The sequence below is a fragment of the Lissotriton helveticus genome, chromosome 3_1 (assembly GCF_964261635.1).
Source record: "Lissotriton helveticus chromosome 3_1, aLisHel1.1, whole genome shotgun sequence".
In the NCBI taxonomy this organism is placed as follows: domain Eukaryota; kingdom Metazoa; phylum Chordata; class Amphibia; order Caudata; family Salamandridae; genus Lissotriton; species Lissotriton helveticus.
Genome location: NC_136061.1, coordinates 1,031,733,884 through 1,031,754,172, shown reverse-complemented (window position 1 = coordinate 1,031,754,172; position 20,289 = coordinate 1,031,733,884).

Below are 20,289 nucleotides of genomic sequence, written 5' to 3'. Positions count from 1 at the left end.
TCCTATTAAATCGTTGTTTAATTTTTGCTTTCCTAACTGATGCATCTGTACACTTTTGTAGGTATTTCCGACTGTACCCCATCAAGATTGTCACATAATTCACTTTACTTTTCTTACTCCGACTACAAAGTGAGAGGTGTTTGTAAACACTAATCCAAATGTTAAAAACAATTCGTCAGAAGACATAGCCTGACGTTTGACCTCTGTCCTTGAAGTGCAGCAAATGTGACACGATGAATACAGAATTCAGAGTCACCTTTATTTATTGCTTGTATTTTCTTGAGCCACAAATAATTGGCACAATATCCAAATTTGAAAAGAAAAAAATATCACTATCGGGGAAATTATAAAAACTGCACTTTAGAGTTCTGTGAGTTAAAATCATTACATGTATACTGACTGACTGTATTTATCAATGACCTTAAGTGGTATGTTTATATTGGAATTATACATAGAAAATTGGTATTCCTTTGTTTCTTATAAGGCAAGTTTATCCAGAACAAATGCACCCGAGTGGCCTGTTAAGAGCGCAGTGGAATATGTAAACAATATGTTTTTGCCAGTGGTGTAGCAGCTGCTGTAGTACTGTGAGTGACAGCGTCACATTTCACCAGTATGAAGAGATGGCAGAGTTATAGAGAAGTTACCTAGGCACATTCATATTCACAGATAGACTTTGGGCATTTGGATACCAAAGAGAATTTACGTTTATATTGTGCACAGGAGGATGGTGTATGAATGAATCAATACAAAATGAATGCAGATGCAATCAACATGAAGTAACAGAACTTGGGTGCCTGAAACTGATAATTTTGAGAGAGATTATCATTCAAGGTTAATTGTGTGTAAAACACTGTACAAGCACACAAATCTTCATTTTGCATGCAGTCGTGACCTGCAGCAGTGTTCGTCTAATGCCAACTCCATTTTCAGATTATGGCTAATTTAAAGCAGTGATCATATATTATGGTGGACCAACATTTTTTTCCAAATACCTGTATATTTAAAAGCAAATTTCACAAACGAAGGCATGATAGATGTGTCTGCATAAATAAATTGAATTTATAGTAAGCTGACACGAGCTACGTTAAGACGCATCGGTGATTATACATTTTCCCACACAAAGCATTATAAATGTGAGTGCACAGTGTCAAGCAAGCATCTCCAGTTAAGCAGCACAATTCACAATTATGTGCTTCACTAATCTATAAACAAGTATATCAATGGGATCTTCTAGATTGTGCATCACAGGTGTAGAATTTGATTTGAATTTTAAGAACCATCTATCTGTCCAAGGAACTGGATGCTTCTCAAATGTACTTGTCTTGTAAAATATCCACTTGTATCTTCTGGTAACACGCATTTCGTGACAAATTATGGAAGAGTTTTCATTATATCACAGCTCTGATAATAGCCTCTAAGTTAATGCCAGGGCTCCTGTATCAGGGTTTGGATGTTAGCAAGGTTCTGATTTTGCCATCATTCTACAAGTCTACATACAGTGGCTGGAAGAATGCCAAAAGGAGTAATTCCCGGATTGGAATGCTAAGTAAACATGTGCACACCCAAAACTTAAATGTTTTACTGTATTCGCCAATTCCTCTCCAATCTGTTTCCAAACTGGAAGGTTTCAACATTTTCTTGTGTTAAGGGCAGGAGTAAAACCTTTAGCAGGATAGGAAATAAGATGGGGTGTGGGGAACATGAATTGGCAGTTGCTGAGCAGATTTTCACATGAGCAGATATAAGCATGTGTGTCTGCTCATGCGATAATAGAACAATAGAATTAATAAAAGTTTGCTAGGTTCAGGAATGGCTTCCTGGCTTAACTATTATCATGCATGAACCATGGTTTACTAAAAGATGGCCCAGAGAAATGCTCTTTAAGGCACTATCCTCCTCTCCTTGTTGGAGGGTGCCTCTGTTTGTGCAGGACAGTGGTCCCCATGGGGGAAGTGTAGCCTTGGACTTCCACGGCAATCGTGATGTAAAAAAGTTTAAACAGATTTTATTTCAACTATGCAATAAGTGCATCAGTTTATTTAAACTATAGGCCAAAATGGCACAACATTCATATTTTTCTTTTTTGCATTTTTTAAAGAATAAATAATAAGGTGCTCTTGTAGATTATCAGTGCAGTGAAAATGAGTTAAGTGACTAAATAGTGCGATTGTAGTACGAGTGTCACACATCACATTACAAAGCAATTCACATAGAATTTGGTTTACGATGAAGTTCATCATCCAACATGATGTGATGCATTGTGGGACTGATAGTACTGTGTATATCAGTGTTTTCCTTCAACGTATATTACCAACGCTTTAAGGATGAAGCGTACACCAGGATTGCTCCATAAAAGAATTAATTCAGATAAACTTGTCAAAAAGAGGTGTGCGAGGCATAAACTTCTTTCATTGTCGAATATTCATCCTACCCGACTCAGCACCCGAAAAGAACATGGATCATTGGAGAATGATAATTACGTTTAAACGTCAATTAAGCACAAAACCAAGCATAAAATTGAAGTATTGCATTAACAGACCAAAAGAAAGAATACGAACCCCTGACGAAGAGCCGCAACGGCTTGAAATGCATTGGGTCAAATACTCTTATCCATTTTTTGAAACGAGGGATTTTAACATGCTGTATTAAAGGCGATTGGGCATTATACATGCAGTAGAAAATTGAAATCAACTTGTTTTGAACAATCAAACAAAGGAAAAATAAAAATTGATGATATGAACTGAAAACAGTGGATTAATGTGGATTAAATTTGGTTTACGATGAAGTTCATCATCCAACATGGTGTGATGCATCCTGGGACTGATAGTACTGTGTATATCACTGTTTTCCTTCAACGTATATTACCGACGCTTTAAGGATGAAGCGTACACCAGGATTGCTCCATAAAAGAACGAATTCAGATAAACTTGTCAAAAAGAGGTGTGCGAGGCATAAACTTCTTTCATTGTCGAATATTCATCCTACCCGACTCAGCACCCGAAAAGAACATGGATCATTGGAGAATGATAATTACGTTTAAACGTCAACTAAGCACAAAACCAAGCATAAAATTGAAGTATTGCATTAACAGACCAAAAGAAAGAATACAAACCCCTGACGAAGAGCCGCAACGGCTTGAAATGCATTGGGTCAAATCAGTGGTTCCCAAACTTTTTTGACCCGTGGCTCCCTTGACTGGGTTGGCGGTTGGTCGTGGCTCCCCACCATGTTTTTTGCCGGTGGGTCAGGCAGCGCACTGCGCCGCGGCACCCCAGGCTTCTCATCATGGCGCACCGGGGTGCCGCGGCGCACACTTTGGGAACCACTGTGATAGTCCACGTCAGCTATTGGCTCATTCCACTGTGAGTGACAGCATTCTGTTCCTTCACAAGGAACACACCCGCACACAAAGTAGTCTTTCAGTGTCAGGGTGTAAATGTCTCCTATTTGAGGCCAAAAAGTCTTTCTCTGCTGGCTGCTGAGATAGTCATAACAAACTAATCAATCCACTGATAATCTGAAATGTCATTACAAATGTTCCCTTGCAGAAACAAAAATAAATGGTGGAAATACTTACTGTTATCCTAAATTGGCCAGAGCATGAAAAGGAATTGTAATTGCATTTGTATAGCGCTTACTACCTCTCACAAGGCGCTATTTCGAGACCCATAGAGGATTAGTGATGAATAAGTATAGTGAAACATGCCAGTGAATGTGAAGTGGTGGAATAGTGTGCTTATGAAATAATGGCAGTCTTTATTAGTTAATGAATAAATGGTTGGAGGTATTGCACTCTGCTATCAAACTAAACCACTTGCACGATACGTGTGCTGCACTAGATTGGTGCCTGCTGAACCCCAATAGAACAATGAATATGGCCTGGGATCACTAGATCACCAGGACTCTAGCGCGCACTTACTAAATGAAATTTTTCAAATTTTTCAAATTGATTAGATGTCCCTTTCTTTTCTTTTCTTTCATAGGCCCCTGACGAAGGGGTTCAAACCCCGAAATGCATTGGGTTGTAAATATAACTGTGTTTTGTACCAATTGATTTGTGAAAAGTGTATGATGACAATACAATAATTGTGTACTATTCATGTATAAATTGAATTGAGATATATTTTATTTGTTGATCATGAAATGAATCAAAAAACAAAGAATATGTATTAAAATGTGTCAATTTGAAAAATTTGAAAAATTTCATTTAGTAAGTGCGCGCTAGAGTCCTGGTGATCTAGTGATCCCAGGCCATATTCATTAGTCTTTATTAGTTGCCATGCCTCCAGCAAACAAACGTGATTTTTTCAGATAAGACATTCCGTGACTTTTTTTTTCCTCCAGGCCTCCAAGATTCACCCAGTCATAAAAAATAAATGCCCATGGCACATGGGGAGCAAACTCAAAAGCTGCAAGGGAGGAAGAAGTACAGTGAATGGCAAAATTGCGAGTTCCAAGAAACCTTCTTAATTGTTTTTTATTTTATTTTGGTAAATTGTTGGATTGTCTGAATCGGAAGTGCTCGCTAGGCACCCGCCTGGCTGGCTTGCTCACATGCCATCCAGGCCCCAGGAACGATGTGCGCCCTGCACTGGGATTGTGTTCTTCCATTTCCGAGGGCTAATGATGATCACCCCCACCCCCCACACATGTGGAGGGCTACAAAGGAAATCTCAGGCCAGGATTACGGCTGTTGTCTGACACCTCGAGTTCCTGCATTGAGTACTCCTTAACGTAAATGCATCTTGCCCCTCCCTCCCGCCGGCCACCCTGACAGGATCGACGTTAAATTTCCAGGGTAATTTACAGACGGGTTTAGTCATAGCTGCTTCTCCGGACCCGGAAGCCCCTTTCCCCAGTACCACAGAATATATTTCGGTGCATTTCTTTCAAGTCCCCAACATCCTGCTCGGCGCCCCGGCGCCCCTGGCTTCTCATCACGGCGCACCGGGGCGCCGCGGCGCACACTTTGGGAACCACTGGGTCAAATACTCGTATCCATTTTTTGAAACAAGGGATTTTAACATGCTGTATTAAAGGCGATTGGGCATTATACATGCACTTGAAAATTGAAATCAACTTGTTTTGAACAATCAAACAAAGGAACAATAAGAATTGATGATATGAACTGAAAACAGTGGATTGCTCCATAAAAGAATGAATTCAGATAAACTTGTCAAAAAGAGGTGTGTGAGGCATAAACTTCTTTCTTTGCCCTTTATTTAGAAACAGCTGTGACCTAATCGTATCTACAAACATACTAAATGTTTCAGCTAATAGCCTACCATTAGACTGTGTTAAGTATCCTTTCCTCACGGTTTCCTCTAGTGTTTAGTAGGAGGGCTAAAGAGGAATAGGTATCTTCAACTAAATACAGTAATGTATATCAAGCAGAGAAACCACCAACCTCAAAAATGGTTTGTACGGTACTCAAACCCTTTGGGGTGAGGGGAATTGAACTCTCGTTGTGCTTGCAAAAGAGAATGAGAGTATGCGACCGAGTTTGATGTAAACAAACCCCGTGTTTCGACAAATGTGGTTTACTTACGCAATAGAAAGAGATATATTCTCTCTCAGGGCAAAAAAATGGCACTGCTAAATTTTGAAACCATAGCTGTATGAGAAGAAACAGAGATGGTACTATTAAGGTCCTGTGTGAATGAAGGGCAACACATAATAAATTAGCCCAATTGTGGTTTACTAACTCAATAAAACTGAAAAGGTCTGCGCTCTCTTAGGGCATAAATAACTGGCAGCAGACTACAAATCTTGATACTCTCTCCGTTTGCAAAGGAGTCAAACTTGATATAGTTAAAAACTATCAAAGAAAGCAAGGTGGTAAATTAATGCAGACACTGCGTTTGGGTGCCAGTGATTACGACTACAACATTAGCCAGAAGATATAAATACCCACTATTTCTAAGATTGCAGGTTATAGAACAATTATTCTTGCTTTTCGCACCCGGTGTCCTGTGATGCAGACAAGACTGCATTAAAATAGGTATCTAGAAACCAGTGTTATTAAAGACTCCTAGAGAGTGGACTCACCCCGATTAAAGACACCGCTTGACGGAGGTTCACTCTGGCGAAATGTGCACAATAACAGTTAATCGTTATGAGCAGTGTGTCAGCAGCCCTGTAATGAAGAGAGGACTGCATTAAATTAGGTGTATAAACAATAAATATAATTGAAGACTCCTAAGCAGCAGACTCACCCTGGTTGACGGGAACACTTGACGGAAAGTCACTAAGGCGAAATACTGAGGGAAACAGTTCATCATTATGCAGAGTGTGCCGGCAGCACTCTCCAGTCTCTGTTGGCACCTCAAAAGAAACTTACTCTAAACAGGGATGCGCTGGCAGCATCAGTCTCCTGTGTAGCGTGCAGCAGGGAAATACGGAACCCCTTTGTAGTCAATGTGCAAATCATAACGTGCACATGACTGCATACAACCAGTGATTGCAAGAGCCGGCATATTGAAAAACCGAACGCTTGGCTCAAATATAGCCTTAAATGCTAACAAGTGAAATGTTTGATTCATAGGAAATTCTCATTTGGGTAATATTGAAAAAGCCAAAAAGGACATGTAATAAATATTGTGGTCAAAAATTGTAATAAGCCCTTTCTTTATGTAAGAGTCAGTGTGATGTACATTCCATTATGTCATGGATGGAGGTGGGTCTAAATGTGTAACAGGGAGATTTAGAAAAGGTAAAAGCATGAATTATATATTACAACGCTCGCCCTCCAGGATCAGAGGAATACTCACTGGAAAACTGCAGAACAGTTACTCATGCAATGGATGATAGGAAAATTAAGACAATAATTGCATTTAAAGAAGACAGACTTCATCTCCTCTATGATCACATCCTAGTGTTCATATGAAGGTTGATTGTCTCCAATCCTCTAGGGTATTGAGACCCAAGGTAATCATTTTGCATTTCTCCATCCAACAAAGTTCTCTTCTGGAAAGTAGTGTGGATTTGGGGTCTCCTTGGAAGACCACCCAAAGGTGCAGGGTCACCCTATCGTCCACGGGTCCGGAATACAAAATGAAACCAACACTGCAGCATGGAGAGAAAAGATATTTATTGCAATTTCATGAGAGAGAGAGCATCGGCAATATACACCATAGATGTCTGAGGAGGCAATCTGCAGAGTACTTTGGACCCGCATCTTATATACCCTTCATCCCCACCCAGTGCGTGCAAGGAGAGCAAACAAAAAACAATAATTTACACAACAAGCAGTGGACAATCTGATAAATCAGCAGGTGATAGCTGTTGGGCCCCTGCAGGGCATAGGCGAAAACCATTATTATACAACAATCAGAGGTCATTCTGATAAGTCTGCTGATGGTAGCTGCGGGGCCCCTGCAGGGCGTAGGCAAAAAGCATGATTACACAACAAGTAGAGGTCAATCAGATAAGTCCGCAGATGGTAGCTGTTGGGTCCCTGCAGGGCGTAGTGTGCAGGGTGAAGACGATAAGCATCTCGGAAACTCCCTGTCTGACTGGTTGAGTATGTGTTGGTCAGTTTGTGGTCAGGCCGGGGAGCAAACAAGGTGTGGGCGTCTGTGCAGGAATGAGGCAAGTCAAGAATGAATCCCCAGAGCGTTCATGATACAGAGAGAAGGTCAGTGATGAAGGGTGAATCCACAAAATGGCGGAGCGAATGGCAAGATAACAGACATACTTTTCCACAGAGTACAAAATGGCTGAGTGTCAAGATAAAGAATACATTTTCCACAGTCCCTCCTGTTGACAGGAGCGAAGCTGAGAGTCTTGAGGCATTGTTCCAATCGTTGGTACGTGTGGCTAGTGTGACTAGTTGGAAGACTGCCTTATCTTCTGCTGTACTTTTACTCTTTTCAAAAGTTTCCTGAGGAATAATGCAGAGCCTCAGTGGTCATAACCTTAAACAGAAAAAGTAACCTTTGGTGCCTGTCTTCAAGTAATTTGAGAGGTTACTAACACTTCTATTACTTAGGCACTTTCAATTTGAAGAAAACAAAAGTGATGAAGAAGGTAAAGATGTCTCATTGTCACAACTTGTAGACTGAGAGGTTGGGGCTTTGATGTTTCCAGACGTTCTTAGTTGATGTATGCTTGAGGTCTGCTTACACACACTCTTCCTTTCTCTGCTGTGTGGAGCACATGCAACCCTTCAGGATGAGCTTGGGATACCATTCTCACTTGGTAGTTTCTGTGGAACACATGTAGTTTCTGTGTAGCTCCTAGCCCCTTGCGAAACCCCTCAATCACATGTGAGATGAACGCCAGTCCATTATCAGAACCCAATAGCATCGGTACTTTAAAGCGCAGTATGAATTCTTTCAGGAGACCTTTGGCAATCGTTCGTACATTGCAGTTCTTGACTCGGTATGCCTCAGTCCATGTGCTGAACATGCACACAATAACCAACACGCACTTGTAGTTTGAGTAGGGGGCATGTTGAGGAAGTCCATTTAATGTGGGGAAGAGAAGTGGCCTGGTACAGTGGAAGTACCCTTTCCAATTTAAACTTTGTACCAACATTTAGGAAAACAGTCTGATCATTCCATCACATCTTACAAGTGATGAACCATGAAAAAGTAGGGCCATGGGAGCAAGCATTATCGTTGGTAAACATATCTTTTCATTTGGGCCTATCCATATTCCTTTTCTGTTTGCCTACATCCTCCCCTGTTCCCTTTTTCCCTTTCTTCCTCCCAGCCCTTTCAATAATATACTTAGGGCCATAGTACATATCATCATCCTTTATATTTATATCATGATATCATGTGTATTAGAAGCAACCTGAATCATTGTGTACTCACAACCATGAAACATAGTCCTCGGAGGAGGTGTGTGCAGCACATTCTAAAATTGGAACGTTGGTAGCAACAGGCCTTGCAATAGTTGTGCTATTATTAATGCATGCTGTATTTGTTGGTTTAAAAAGAAATCCATTATCTCCAAAAGCAAAAGAAGAATTAAAACATTGTACTATAGCTCGCCCCAACAGTATAAAGGTTGAAAATCTCTGTCATAGTAACACCTCTGGGAATCAAAATACTTGTAGTTGTCAAACTGTGCCAATCCTTTATACCTTGAAATCCAATTGCAAACACCTTTAAAGACTGCACCTGTATACTGAGACATTTTAGATCTATGCTCACTGTATCCCAAAACAGTATAATATGAAGCACAGTTATTCAATGCACACTGTCCTTCTGTATTTACATATACTCATATTCTCATTACTAAACCTCAATACATAGATTTAATCCTACTAAATATTATCCATCCTTAGTAGTCCCTGGTAAATGCACTGCAGTTAGAATGCATTTTAGCACATTCCACCTTACAATGTAATTTGTTTCAATACTATTCTCTTAAACTCTGAAGAATCTAGAAATAAAAACATTAGTATACATACACATTATTTCTTTTAGATAGACATATAAAATAGTATTTTGAACAGGGATGCCAGAAAACCCCACAGATGTATTACATTTACCTGAGAGGGGAGACCTAGGAAAGGGCTTATGAACTAGAGGTACAAGTAGCACCGGTATGCACCAGGAACTCATGCCCTGCCCCTCCCCTTGTGGTACAGTAACATAGGGGTCAGCTTTATTAACTGATATCATGAACCTTCTTCTGTCCTTCCTAGACTGCCCTATAGTGGGTATTCAAAGGTATTATAATCAAATGTCAGTAGTCATCATTGTAGAAGCTTCTGTCTGTGTGTATGCTTATAGTGCGGAAATCTTTGCTACCATATTTTGACCATAAAAGCTCCTTCATAAACACAGGCAAGTAATCAAATGCAAATATATATTGTAGTTACTAATGAGTTTGTGAGTATTTTTGTTAAGGAGTTATTCATTAGTCAGATATCAATCAGGTCTCAGAAATTGATAATAGAAAAAGAAAGTTAGTGCAAAAAACAGCATAATTTGCACAAAGTACGCTCCATAAAGAAAAGATTACCTATCCTAATAAATACGGCAAAAATGATGTCAATCAGAACTTATAAAGCGTGTAAATATAAATAAAGAAAGAGTGATATTAGCATAGAGCTACATCAATGATTTTTTTTTTTTAGATTCTGTCATTGAATCCAAGGCCAAGCAAATACGCCTTGGCAAAAGCTGTTTGTCAATACATAGAGCTTAGTGTTTTCAATAAAAATGTAACACCTAGCCTACATCTAATCTGTCCTCGTCCTAGCTAGATCTACCTCCCTTTGTCAGCTTCCTCTTAATGTGTTCTGCTATTTCATAAAAATCTGCCCTTTCCTCTACTGCATCTGTTCTCTACTCTGCTTCCTTCATTTCTTCATCGAAGCCTTAGTCTGAGAAGTGTACTTGCACCACTTCTGCTTGTGCTCCTTGTGAATGAATTACCCCTTCCTCTCGCCACCGTTGTGTGGCCCTGTAAATTAGGGCATTCAACCTTTCAATGACCCTTCCTGTAAGCAGTAGGCACACTCATTTTGGCCTAATCCTCCACTACGTTGCTGCGTCAAATCCAGCAAAGGTTGACCAGCCCCTGTTCCATTGTCCTCCTCCTCTTTGTCATATTTCCCATTCATTTCTGTCTCCCCTACAAAAACCTGTTGCAATAACACTTCATCAGAATTTTCTTTGTTCAATTTTTAAATAGCTTTCATAATAAGAATATGTCTAATGAGAACAACCCTGTGAAACATGGTCTGTAAAAGGCAATGCTAATTGTACTTTTTCATGTTAACTGTGTTTTTATAGTTCTTAGCATCCAGGCACTATAATACTGTCTGATGTCAGAACTCTGGCCTAGAGGGTTGTAGAGACATCTCGTTTTCACTGTTTATTCTAATTTTATGTGCAATGTAATTCTCTTTGATGTAATAAAGTGCTTTTCTTTATAAAAAGTAAAGCACTGACTGGACATTGAGTTTATCAACTGGCAGTACAGTGTGCGGTGTATTCTGAATGTCTAACCGCACCTCACCTCTTTGAGTAAGCCTTGGACTGCCCTGTCTTGCTATCCTAAGAGTCAAAACGAGTAGGGCACACTCCAGTTGATGCAATTGGAGCATAGTGACCCCTGAGTGCCCTGGTCCCCAGAAAGCTTGTTTGAACAGACTGTGAACTTGGGGCAGAATGCACCTTCACTGAAACAAAGGGCCCAATTGAATGGGCTAGCATTTGCACATATCCCTGTTAGAGCACAATGTTTTGTGCATCCTGAGCAAGGGGTGCGTCAGGCTGGACCTTGTGGTGGTTGACTTGGTAATAGCATTGTCATCTGGGCAGAATAGTAATAATTCCCAATTTATGTCTAAAACTCTCCTATCACAAATATATTAGAAAAACAAAGCATAATATAGGAGCACACTGTCATTACAGATAGCATATTCTCCATTGAAATGGTCACTAAAAGTTTCCCGCTAACGTGTAGTCTTATTGATAAAGATACACAGTGCACAGACAATGTTTGGAAATCGGCATTCAGCAAAAATACCTAAAATTTGCACATCACCAACCAAACCATTCTAATTTGTTCTGATCCTATAAAAATATTCTTTTCTCTCACCACAAATTTACAAAAGTATGCCTTCATAATTGGTGAAGCATATTTGAAATGTTTGAACCGTTCACTTATTAGCTATTTCAGTGCTGTTTTGGAGAAAAAGAAAGAAACCTGGCATGTTACAGCCTTTCATTTCACATGCTTTGCACAGTGCAATTGTCACCCAGTTCACTTTACAAAATCCTTTAACTTCAGTCACAAAAAACAACCTGCCTTTTGACCTCTGTTTCTGAAAGCTGAGCAAACGTTGCAAGATAAGAATATTTAACCACTTGGATGCTAAGGGGTGTGCGAGTAGGTCCATTGACTTTCCATTGAAACCAATGGAAACTCCATGACGAGCTGGGCTCGTCATGAGCGTCGAAGGGGTTAAAAGCATTGTTATTTCTTATTCAGTTTGCTGATTGAGCAGAACACCCGTTGTCAACTCGCTACGGTAATCCCTAAAATAGATCGCCCATATTAAATCTTGCTCGACATTGTGAGTGCACTTTTTTTCAAGCTCTGCTAATGTGGTGCATGTTCTTCCCATTTTTCGAAAGCTTTCCCATAATGCCTGTCTCACCCTTTTTTTCATTTATCTACCTTCTTTTTTTCCTTAAAAAACATAAATACTGTATTTCTGTTTAACCCCTACCATGCTCATGACGAGCTCTCAATCAATCAATCAATCAGGGGTTTGTTAAAGCGCGACTACTCACCCGTAAGGGTCTCAAGGCGCTAGGGGTGGGGGGTTGCAGGTTCCATTCCATCAAGGAGGGGGTCAGTCGAAGAGCCAGGTTTTGAGGTTTCTTGCGAAGATGGGGAGCGATGTTGTCTGTCTGAGGTGGAGCGGAAGGGCGTTCCATGCTTTGGCAGCGAGGAAGGAGAAGGAGCGGCCTCCCGATCTGGTCTTTCTGGTGCAGGGGACCACGGCGTAGGAGAGCTGGGCTGATCGTAGGGTCCTTTGGGGTGCGTGGAATTTGAGTCGGCTGTTCAGGTATGCTGGTCTGGTGCCGTGGAGGGCCTTGTGTGCGTGGGTGAGCATCTTAAAGGTGATCCTCGCCTCGACGGGGAGCCAGTGGAGTGTGTGCAGGTGCTGGGAGATGTGGCAGTGTTTTGGCAGGTTGAGGACCAGTCTTGCGGCGGCGTTCTGGATGTTCTGTAGCTTGCGGATGAGGTTTTTGTTTATTCCGGCGTAGAGTGCGTTGCCGTAGTCGAGTCTGCTGGTGACCAGGGCGTGAGTGACTGTCTTTCGGTGTTCGAGGGGGATCCATTTGAAGGTCTTACAAAGGAGGCGGAGGGTGTGGAAGCAGGAAGATGAGACAGAGTTGATCTGGCGGTCCATTTTGAGCTCGGAGTCCAGGATGATTCCCAGGTTGCGTACGTGGTCTGTGGGGGTTGGCGGGTTTCCGAGGGCGGTGGGCCACCAGGTGTCGCTCCAGGCGTCGAGGTTTGGGCCCATGATGAGTACTTCTGTTTTGTTGGTGTTTAGTTGTAGGCAGCTGTTTTTCATCCATTTGGCGACGGCTTCCATGCCTTCTCGAAAGTTGCGTCTGGCGGTGTTGGGCTCGTTGGATAGGGAGAGGATGAGCTGGGTGTCGTCTGCGTATGACACGATGTTGAGTCCGTAGGTTCTGACGATGGGGGCAAGTGGAGCCATGTAGACGTTGAAGAGCGTCGGGCTGAGGGAGGAGCCCTGGGGGACTCCGCAGGTGGTAGATGTGGTGTCCGAGAGGAAAGGGGGAGTCTGACCCGCTGCGTCCTGCCGGAGAGGAAGGAGCAGATCCAGTCGAGGGCCTTGTCCTGGATTCCTGCGTCATAGAGTCTGCGTATTAGGGTGCGGTGGCAGACTGTGTCGAACGCCGCTGATAGGTCGAGGAGGATGAGGGCTACTGTTTCTCCTTTGTCCAGTAGGGTGCGGATGTCGTCTGTTGCGGCGAGGAGGGCGGTTTCCGTACTGTGGTTTTTTCTGAAGCCGGATTGGGAGGAGTCGAGGATGTTGTGTTCTTCAATAAATGTGGCGAGTTGGCTGTTGATGGCTTTCTCAATGACTTTCGCTGGGAACGGGAGCAGGGAGATGGGTCTGTAGTTTTTGAGGTCGGTGGGGTCCGCTGAGGGTTTCTTTAGGAGGGGGTTCACCTCGGCGTGTTTCCAGTCGTCGGGGAACGAGCTCAGCTCGTCATGAGCCACGGTGGCCGTGTGCTCATGATGGCTTTCTCGATGACTTTCGCTGGGAACGGGAGCAGGGAGATGGGTCTGTAGTTTTTGAGGTCGGTGGGGTCCGCTGAGGGTTTCTTTAGGAGGGGGTTCACCTCGGCGTGTTTCCAGTCGTCGGGGAACAAGCTCAGCTCGTCATGAGCCACGGTGGCCGTGTGCTCATGATGAGCTGAGCTCGTCATAACGGCCACAACGCTCGCACGTGGGGCTAATTCCCCCGCTGTGCTGAACGTTCCACAGAAACGGGTGTGGCCGTGACGAGCTCAGCTCGTCATGAGCCCCGGGGCGCTGTGCGTGCCCCTGCCCCCCAGCACAGCGGGGGAATTAGCCCCGCAGGCAAGGGGTTAAATCTAAGGAGCCGTCCAGCAGCCACTGAAAACTTCTTTGTCCTTTGTATATTTTATACCAAAAAAACCCTATTCCAAAGATTCACCCCAAATTTCACCTACATCCTCCAATTTGGGGTGGAGCAATTTGTCCAAACATGGACTTCCAAAACAACATAACAATGAGAAATGCATTTCCCTAGTTTACTCACAGGGAGCAAGGTTTTGCGCAGCCACCCCTCTTTTCATTGGGAGCCTGTGTTCTCGTCCGGAACACAGGCTCCCATTGAAGTCAATGGGAGTCTGACCGAATCGTATACGGATGCTTCGTACGCGTTTGGTCAGACTCCCCCGATCCGAGTCGTACAGAAAGCATTCCTGAACTGATTCAGTCGACATGCTTTCCAAGCCAGATCGGAATCTGGTTCAAGTAGAAGGAGTTATATATGGTGTGCGCCTCCAGATCACAGACCCCCACTCTGGATCACATTCCACTTCACATAAAACCTGCAGAGTACACACCTGCTTGTCGTGTGTACTGAGTTTAAAAGGTTAAAAAAAAAATATAGAAGTTGCAATGGGGAATATAGGAACAGGGGCACTAGCTCTCCAGAGGCATGAATGGTACGGTTTCCATCCTTAAGCCCTTACACAAATGGGTGTGAATTTGTAAAGATACTCACTGATGCACACAACATTCATGGTATAGGTCAACCCTAAATGTCAGTTGTCATAATGTTTGTTCCTTCATTGTGTACCATTATAGCATGTCATTGATCCAAGTAAATTACAGTCTTTGTACAAGATGAATGGGTTATTGTGCTATTCTAATGCTTCCCAGAAAAAGGAACAGTGGGATGATATGCTATCAGCGCATGATTAAAGAACAGTGAGGAACTTTTTCCTGTCATCACTGAGATGTAAAAACGGTACGATGACTATAATATACTTGGATCAATGACATGCTATGATGGCGGCGATACAATCTGGAAGGACGATTGTGTAATGGTGGTCCTTTCTTTCTTTCCACTGCAGGGAACCCGATCAGAGTATTTAACCACCTGCACATAAATGAATTTTTTCATAAGGGGCATTTGAGAAAGGCTTGATGCCGAAACGTGTCATGCCCAGTGCAAATAAAATGAACACTGAACCTGTGAAAGTGCTCCAGTTATTTTCCTGGTGGAGGGACTTTGGTGTATAATATATATATATATATATAAATAAATAAATAAAATAATTATATATATATATATATATATATATATATATATATATATATATATATATATATATATATATATATAAACACCAAATCTTCAATCCTTTACATAAAGAAGACACGGACCCCAGGCTGCAGTAAGGGAGATTTTATTCACCTCTCAGGCGACGCGTTTCGAGCAACTCGTGCTCTTGATCACACACCATGCACCTGGTCAGCATTCATTTAAATACGTTTTTTTACTTTGCAGTGCTCCACCCCTTAAGTCAATCACATGGTGCATAGACATGGAAAAAACATTTCTCTATGCTATTAAATTCGGCACCCACCATCACTGCACTTAATTTAAAAAGGCTGGGAAAACAATATATCTGCATGAATGCAAAAACCCCCATTGATCTTTTAAAGCATTCCTCACTGAAGCTAATATACGCTGAAATTTGAGGATGTCCTATTTTAATTATATCTCAAAATTAATCATAATAGTGCTTACTCAAACAATGTATATACACATAAAAAAATGTATATATATCTATATAAAAATATATACGTGTTCTCCTATATACACATAATTACATCACTGTACAACTATATATAATATCATTATAATTTGGACAATCCACCATTCCTGACATGAATGCCTAGATGTTCACAACCGTAAATGGAACAAGTCATGAGCGTGTATGCACATAAGATCAAAAATTCAAGATTTCAATACATTTACATATCCCCCAATGCCCATCTTCATACCCTTAGTGACAACAAAATACTATGTGATATTAAATAATTGAATAAACCAACAAAGTGCCTATAGGCACCCTTTGTGATTGCAAGTAACTAAAAAAGTGAATATACTATATACAACAATTTTTTGTTTTACATGATTGTTGGGAGAGAGTTTCGACAATCACTTAGCTCGTTATCAGATTCATTTTCATAGTAGATGTAATGTCACACCCATTGCCCCCATGGTGCCTTTTGATGCAAAATAGTATTCATATTTATCATACGCGGTGTATATATTCTGAGAACCCCAAGAGACTGAGACATAAAAAAAATATACAAAAATTCACATAAGGATATAATTCCTGTTACCTCGAGTTAGTACTTGAATTCATGTTACCTCAAGTTATTACTTGAACCTCTGCCCTTAATAAGCTAATGTGAAAAATTATAACATATGGTGTAGGTCTTCAGTCGTGTTCAATCCATTTGGATATTTACTGTCCAGTTCTACTATAAATTCAGTTTCTCTTTTTCTGAGGAGTCCCTCTCTATCACCTCCCCGTACTAAAGGAGCCACCACATCTATGACAAAATACGTCAACAGAGATAAATCATTGTTGTGGGTTGATTTAAAGTGGCGTGCTACCGGGTAGGTGTTGTCGTTATTAACTATTGCCCGTAAGTGTTGCAGTATTCTGACATGCACCTGCAACTTGGTGCTGCCGACATACCTCAGCCCGCAGGTGCAAGTCAGAACATATATTGCAAACTCACTGTGGCAGTTGTAATTGCCACGGATAGTCTTTCTGGTGGGGCAAAAAGGCGTGCTATAGTGGGTGGTGTTTACACCAAACTTGCACGCCCTGCAAGAGGAACACTTATAGAAACCTTTGTATTTGAGCCAAGTACTGCCACTGCTTGACTCAGGACTAGTTTTGACCAAACTGTTATGCATGCTGAACGATTTCTTGTATGTAATAGTAGGAGAACCCTGCAGTATCTCACTGTAGAAGCCATCTGTCATCAAAACAGGCCAATGTTTTCTTACAATTGACCTGATCTGTTTTTCCTGCTTGCTATAAGTCAGGATCAGGCGGGGAGTATTGTTCTCTGATGTCACTGACGATGTTTCAGACCTGAACAGTGACTCCCTGGGTTTTTCACGGCAGCGTCTCAGTGCACTGTTCAGAATCTTATCGTTGTACCCTCTGGCTTTGAGTCTACCAATTGTATTTTTAGCCTCTTGTTCGAATAATTCAGGGGTACTACTTATTCGTTTCACCCGCACCAGTTCTCCATATGGAACATTATTGATGACATGTTGTGGATGGCTACTACCAGCATGGAGTATGCTGTTACCAGCAGTCGGTTTACGAAAAAGCGATGTGCTTATACTGTTGTCTTCAATATTTATATGTACATCAAGAAAGTCCGCATGTACTTTACTGATTTGAGAGGTGAAAAAAAGATTCTCATTATTGTTATTAAGTGCATCAACAAATATCTGCGCACTTGCCTCATCACCCTCCCAAATACAAAAGACATCATCTATAAACCGCTTCCAGTATCTCACATGCCTAAATCCTGGTGTGGCCACTAGACCACGCTCCTCCCACCAGCCCACGTGGAGACACGCGTAGCTGGGGGAGAAGCATGATCCCATCGCCACACCACGGACTTGTCTCCATATGTTCTTAGCAAACATAAAATAATTGTTATGCAAACACCAATGTATTAATTCACATAACATTTTGTTGTGAGCATAGTATTCACAGGTTCGTAGATCCAAGTAATGCTTGACAGCCTCTAAACCCTTAGTGTGATCTATAGATGTATATAAAGACTCTATATCTAGAGTAATTAAACACCAATTCTCTTGCCACGTAATAGTAGACAATTTTTTCAAAAAATCGCCAGTGTCCTTAATGAAACTCGGCAAACTTTGCACACTATCTTGTAGGAAAAAGTCAATATAACTTGAAATGTTTTCTCCTACACTTTTGATGGCTGCAATGATTGGTCGACCAGGCGTAGGGACTTTCTGCTTATGTATTTTTGGAATCAGATATAAAATAGGTATAACCGGATGTTCAACATGTAAGAAATCAAATTCAACTTGTGAAATCAAATTGTTCCTTTTGTATGACATTAGCAACTTTTTTACGCCATCTTTTGCCCGTTTGTATGTCATCCTATTTGATCTCTCGTAACAGGTGGTATATATATATGGTATATATATATATATTCTTCACGTCCACTTCCTCCATTCCACCGGGACCCACAGAACTGCGGTGCAACACCAGGGATAGAGGTTACCCTGGAACCTGTATAGATTTCCACCTCGCACAGCAGATTGCTGTGCAAATGCACTCCCAAATCAGCCTCTCACAAAGATCATCGAAGAGAGCGCGTGTGCTTCAAGATTATTTATTTCATATTCGGTTCCAGCATAGTAACAACACGAATCATGAAAACAAAACCCAACGCGTTTCGGCGAACCACCGTCGCCTTGGTCACGGGTAACTTTTGAAACGAAATCGAACAATTTAAATAAAGTTACAATTCAAAGTGCTCATGTGACTTCCTCAGTGAAATAATAAACATAAACAAAGGACGTGGAACCTTTGGTAATGGCGGCCATATTGCAGTGGTGTTACTACAAAAAAAACAATGTTTTAACATTTCACTCTGTTACACTTTCCAAATTCATACAAAAACGTCTGTAACAAACCGAGACCGAGTACCAATAACATCTTTGGCTTCTTCACATGCATGAAATGCAAAGCCTGTAAATTCAGCACCAATGTGAAGAAAGTACACTATCCGATAGAAAACAGGGATAGAAATATTGAAAAACACCTGACCTGCCTATCGGAATATTGTGTATATGTTTTGGTTTGCCCATGTCCGAAGAAATATGTGGGGAGCACAATGTTCCCTGCAAAGACCCGGATTTTACAACATATGAGGGCAATCCAAAACAAAGAACAAAACTCCCCTGTGGCCCGACATTTTGAGGAACACCATGGAAGCAATCGCAACCTCCTCAAATTCTTTGTAATTGACAAACTACCCGTGATGAAAAGAGGGGGTGACAAGATTCGTAAGCTGCGACAGTTAGAGAATAGATACATTATCAATCTCGATACACTGATCCCGGGGGGTCTTAACTCGGAGGAAGAAATGGTATGGCATCTGGGAGAATAATAAATTGGACGTTTCCTGCATTTTGAATGTAGGTTTTGTAACAATCATGATTGTGTTTTTTAAGTAGGTGATTCTGTCTGTAGCATGATATTATTAATAGATAAGCTGAGCAAATGCGAGACATACGTAGTATCGTTTCTTTTAATTGGAACATTAATTCACAAGGTTTTGATATTTTTTAGGGTGGGAGCATTTTTTTAGGAACTGGTTTTGTTTGACTAAAGTAAGTGTTACTTAAGCCTAACTCTGACAGGTTGCACTTTCTCTTTTCTCTCTCACATATATACAGGAATCCGGTGGATTTTCAAGAAAAATTCTCACAACGAGACGGCACCACATGTTATTTTATGAGTTTGTGTTTATTTTCCCACTGGGGACACACAGGACTAATTCCTCTGACAATTCTCTGATAGTTAAGAGGATGTCTTTTGGAGGTTGTGAAATTATCCCAGCTGATTAAGTGCCCCAACTCAATATTATGAACTATACAGCAATAATAACGCACTGGCGTACAATTAATGTATATAATAGGGACACTTTCATCTTCGCTATAAATACCTTGAGAAGAGGATTTATTCAATAGTTAAAATAATAATTACTCAATATGTATTATGTACTATACATGTGAAAGCCTATCACAATAATGAATTAATTATTAGTATAATCCGCCGACATATCCAACGTGTAGAGAGGAGGATTTTCCACTTGGAAGAATATAAATTATGGATTATATTTGTTACAGGCGTTTTTGTATGAATTTGGAAAGTGTAACAGAGTGAAATGTTAAAACATTGGTTTTTTTGTAGTAACACCACTGCAATATGGCCGCCATTACCAAAGGTTCCACGTCCTTTGTTTATGTTTATTATTTCACTGAGGAAGTCACATGAGCACTTTGAATTGTAACTTTATTTAAATTGTTCGATTTCGTTTCAAAAGTTACCCGTGACCAAGGCGACGGTGGTTCGCCGAAACGCGTTGGGTTTTGTTTTGATGATTCGTGTTGTTACTATGCTGGAACCGAATATGAAATAAATAATCTTG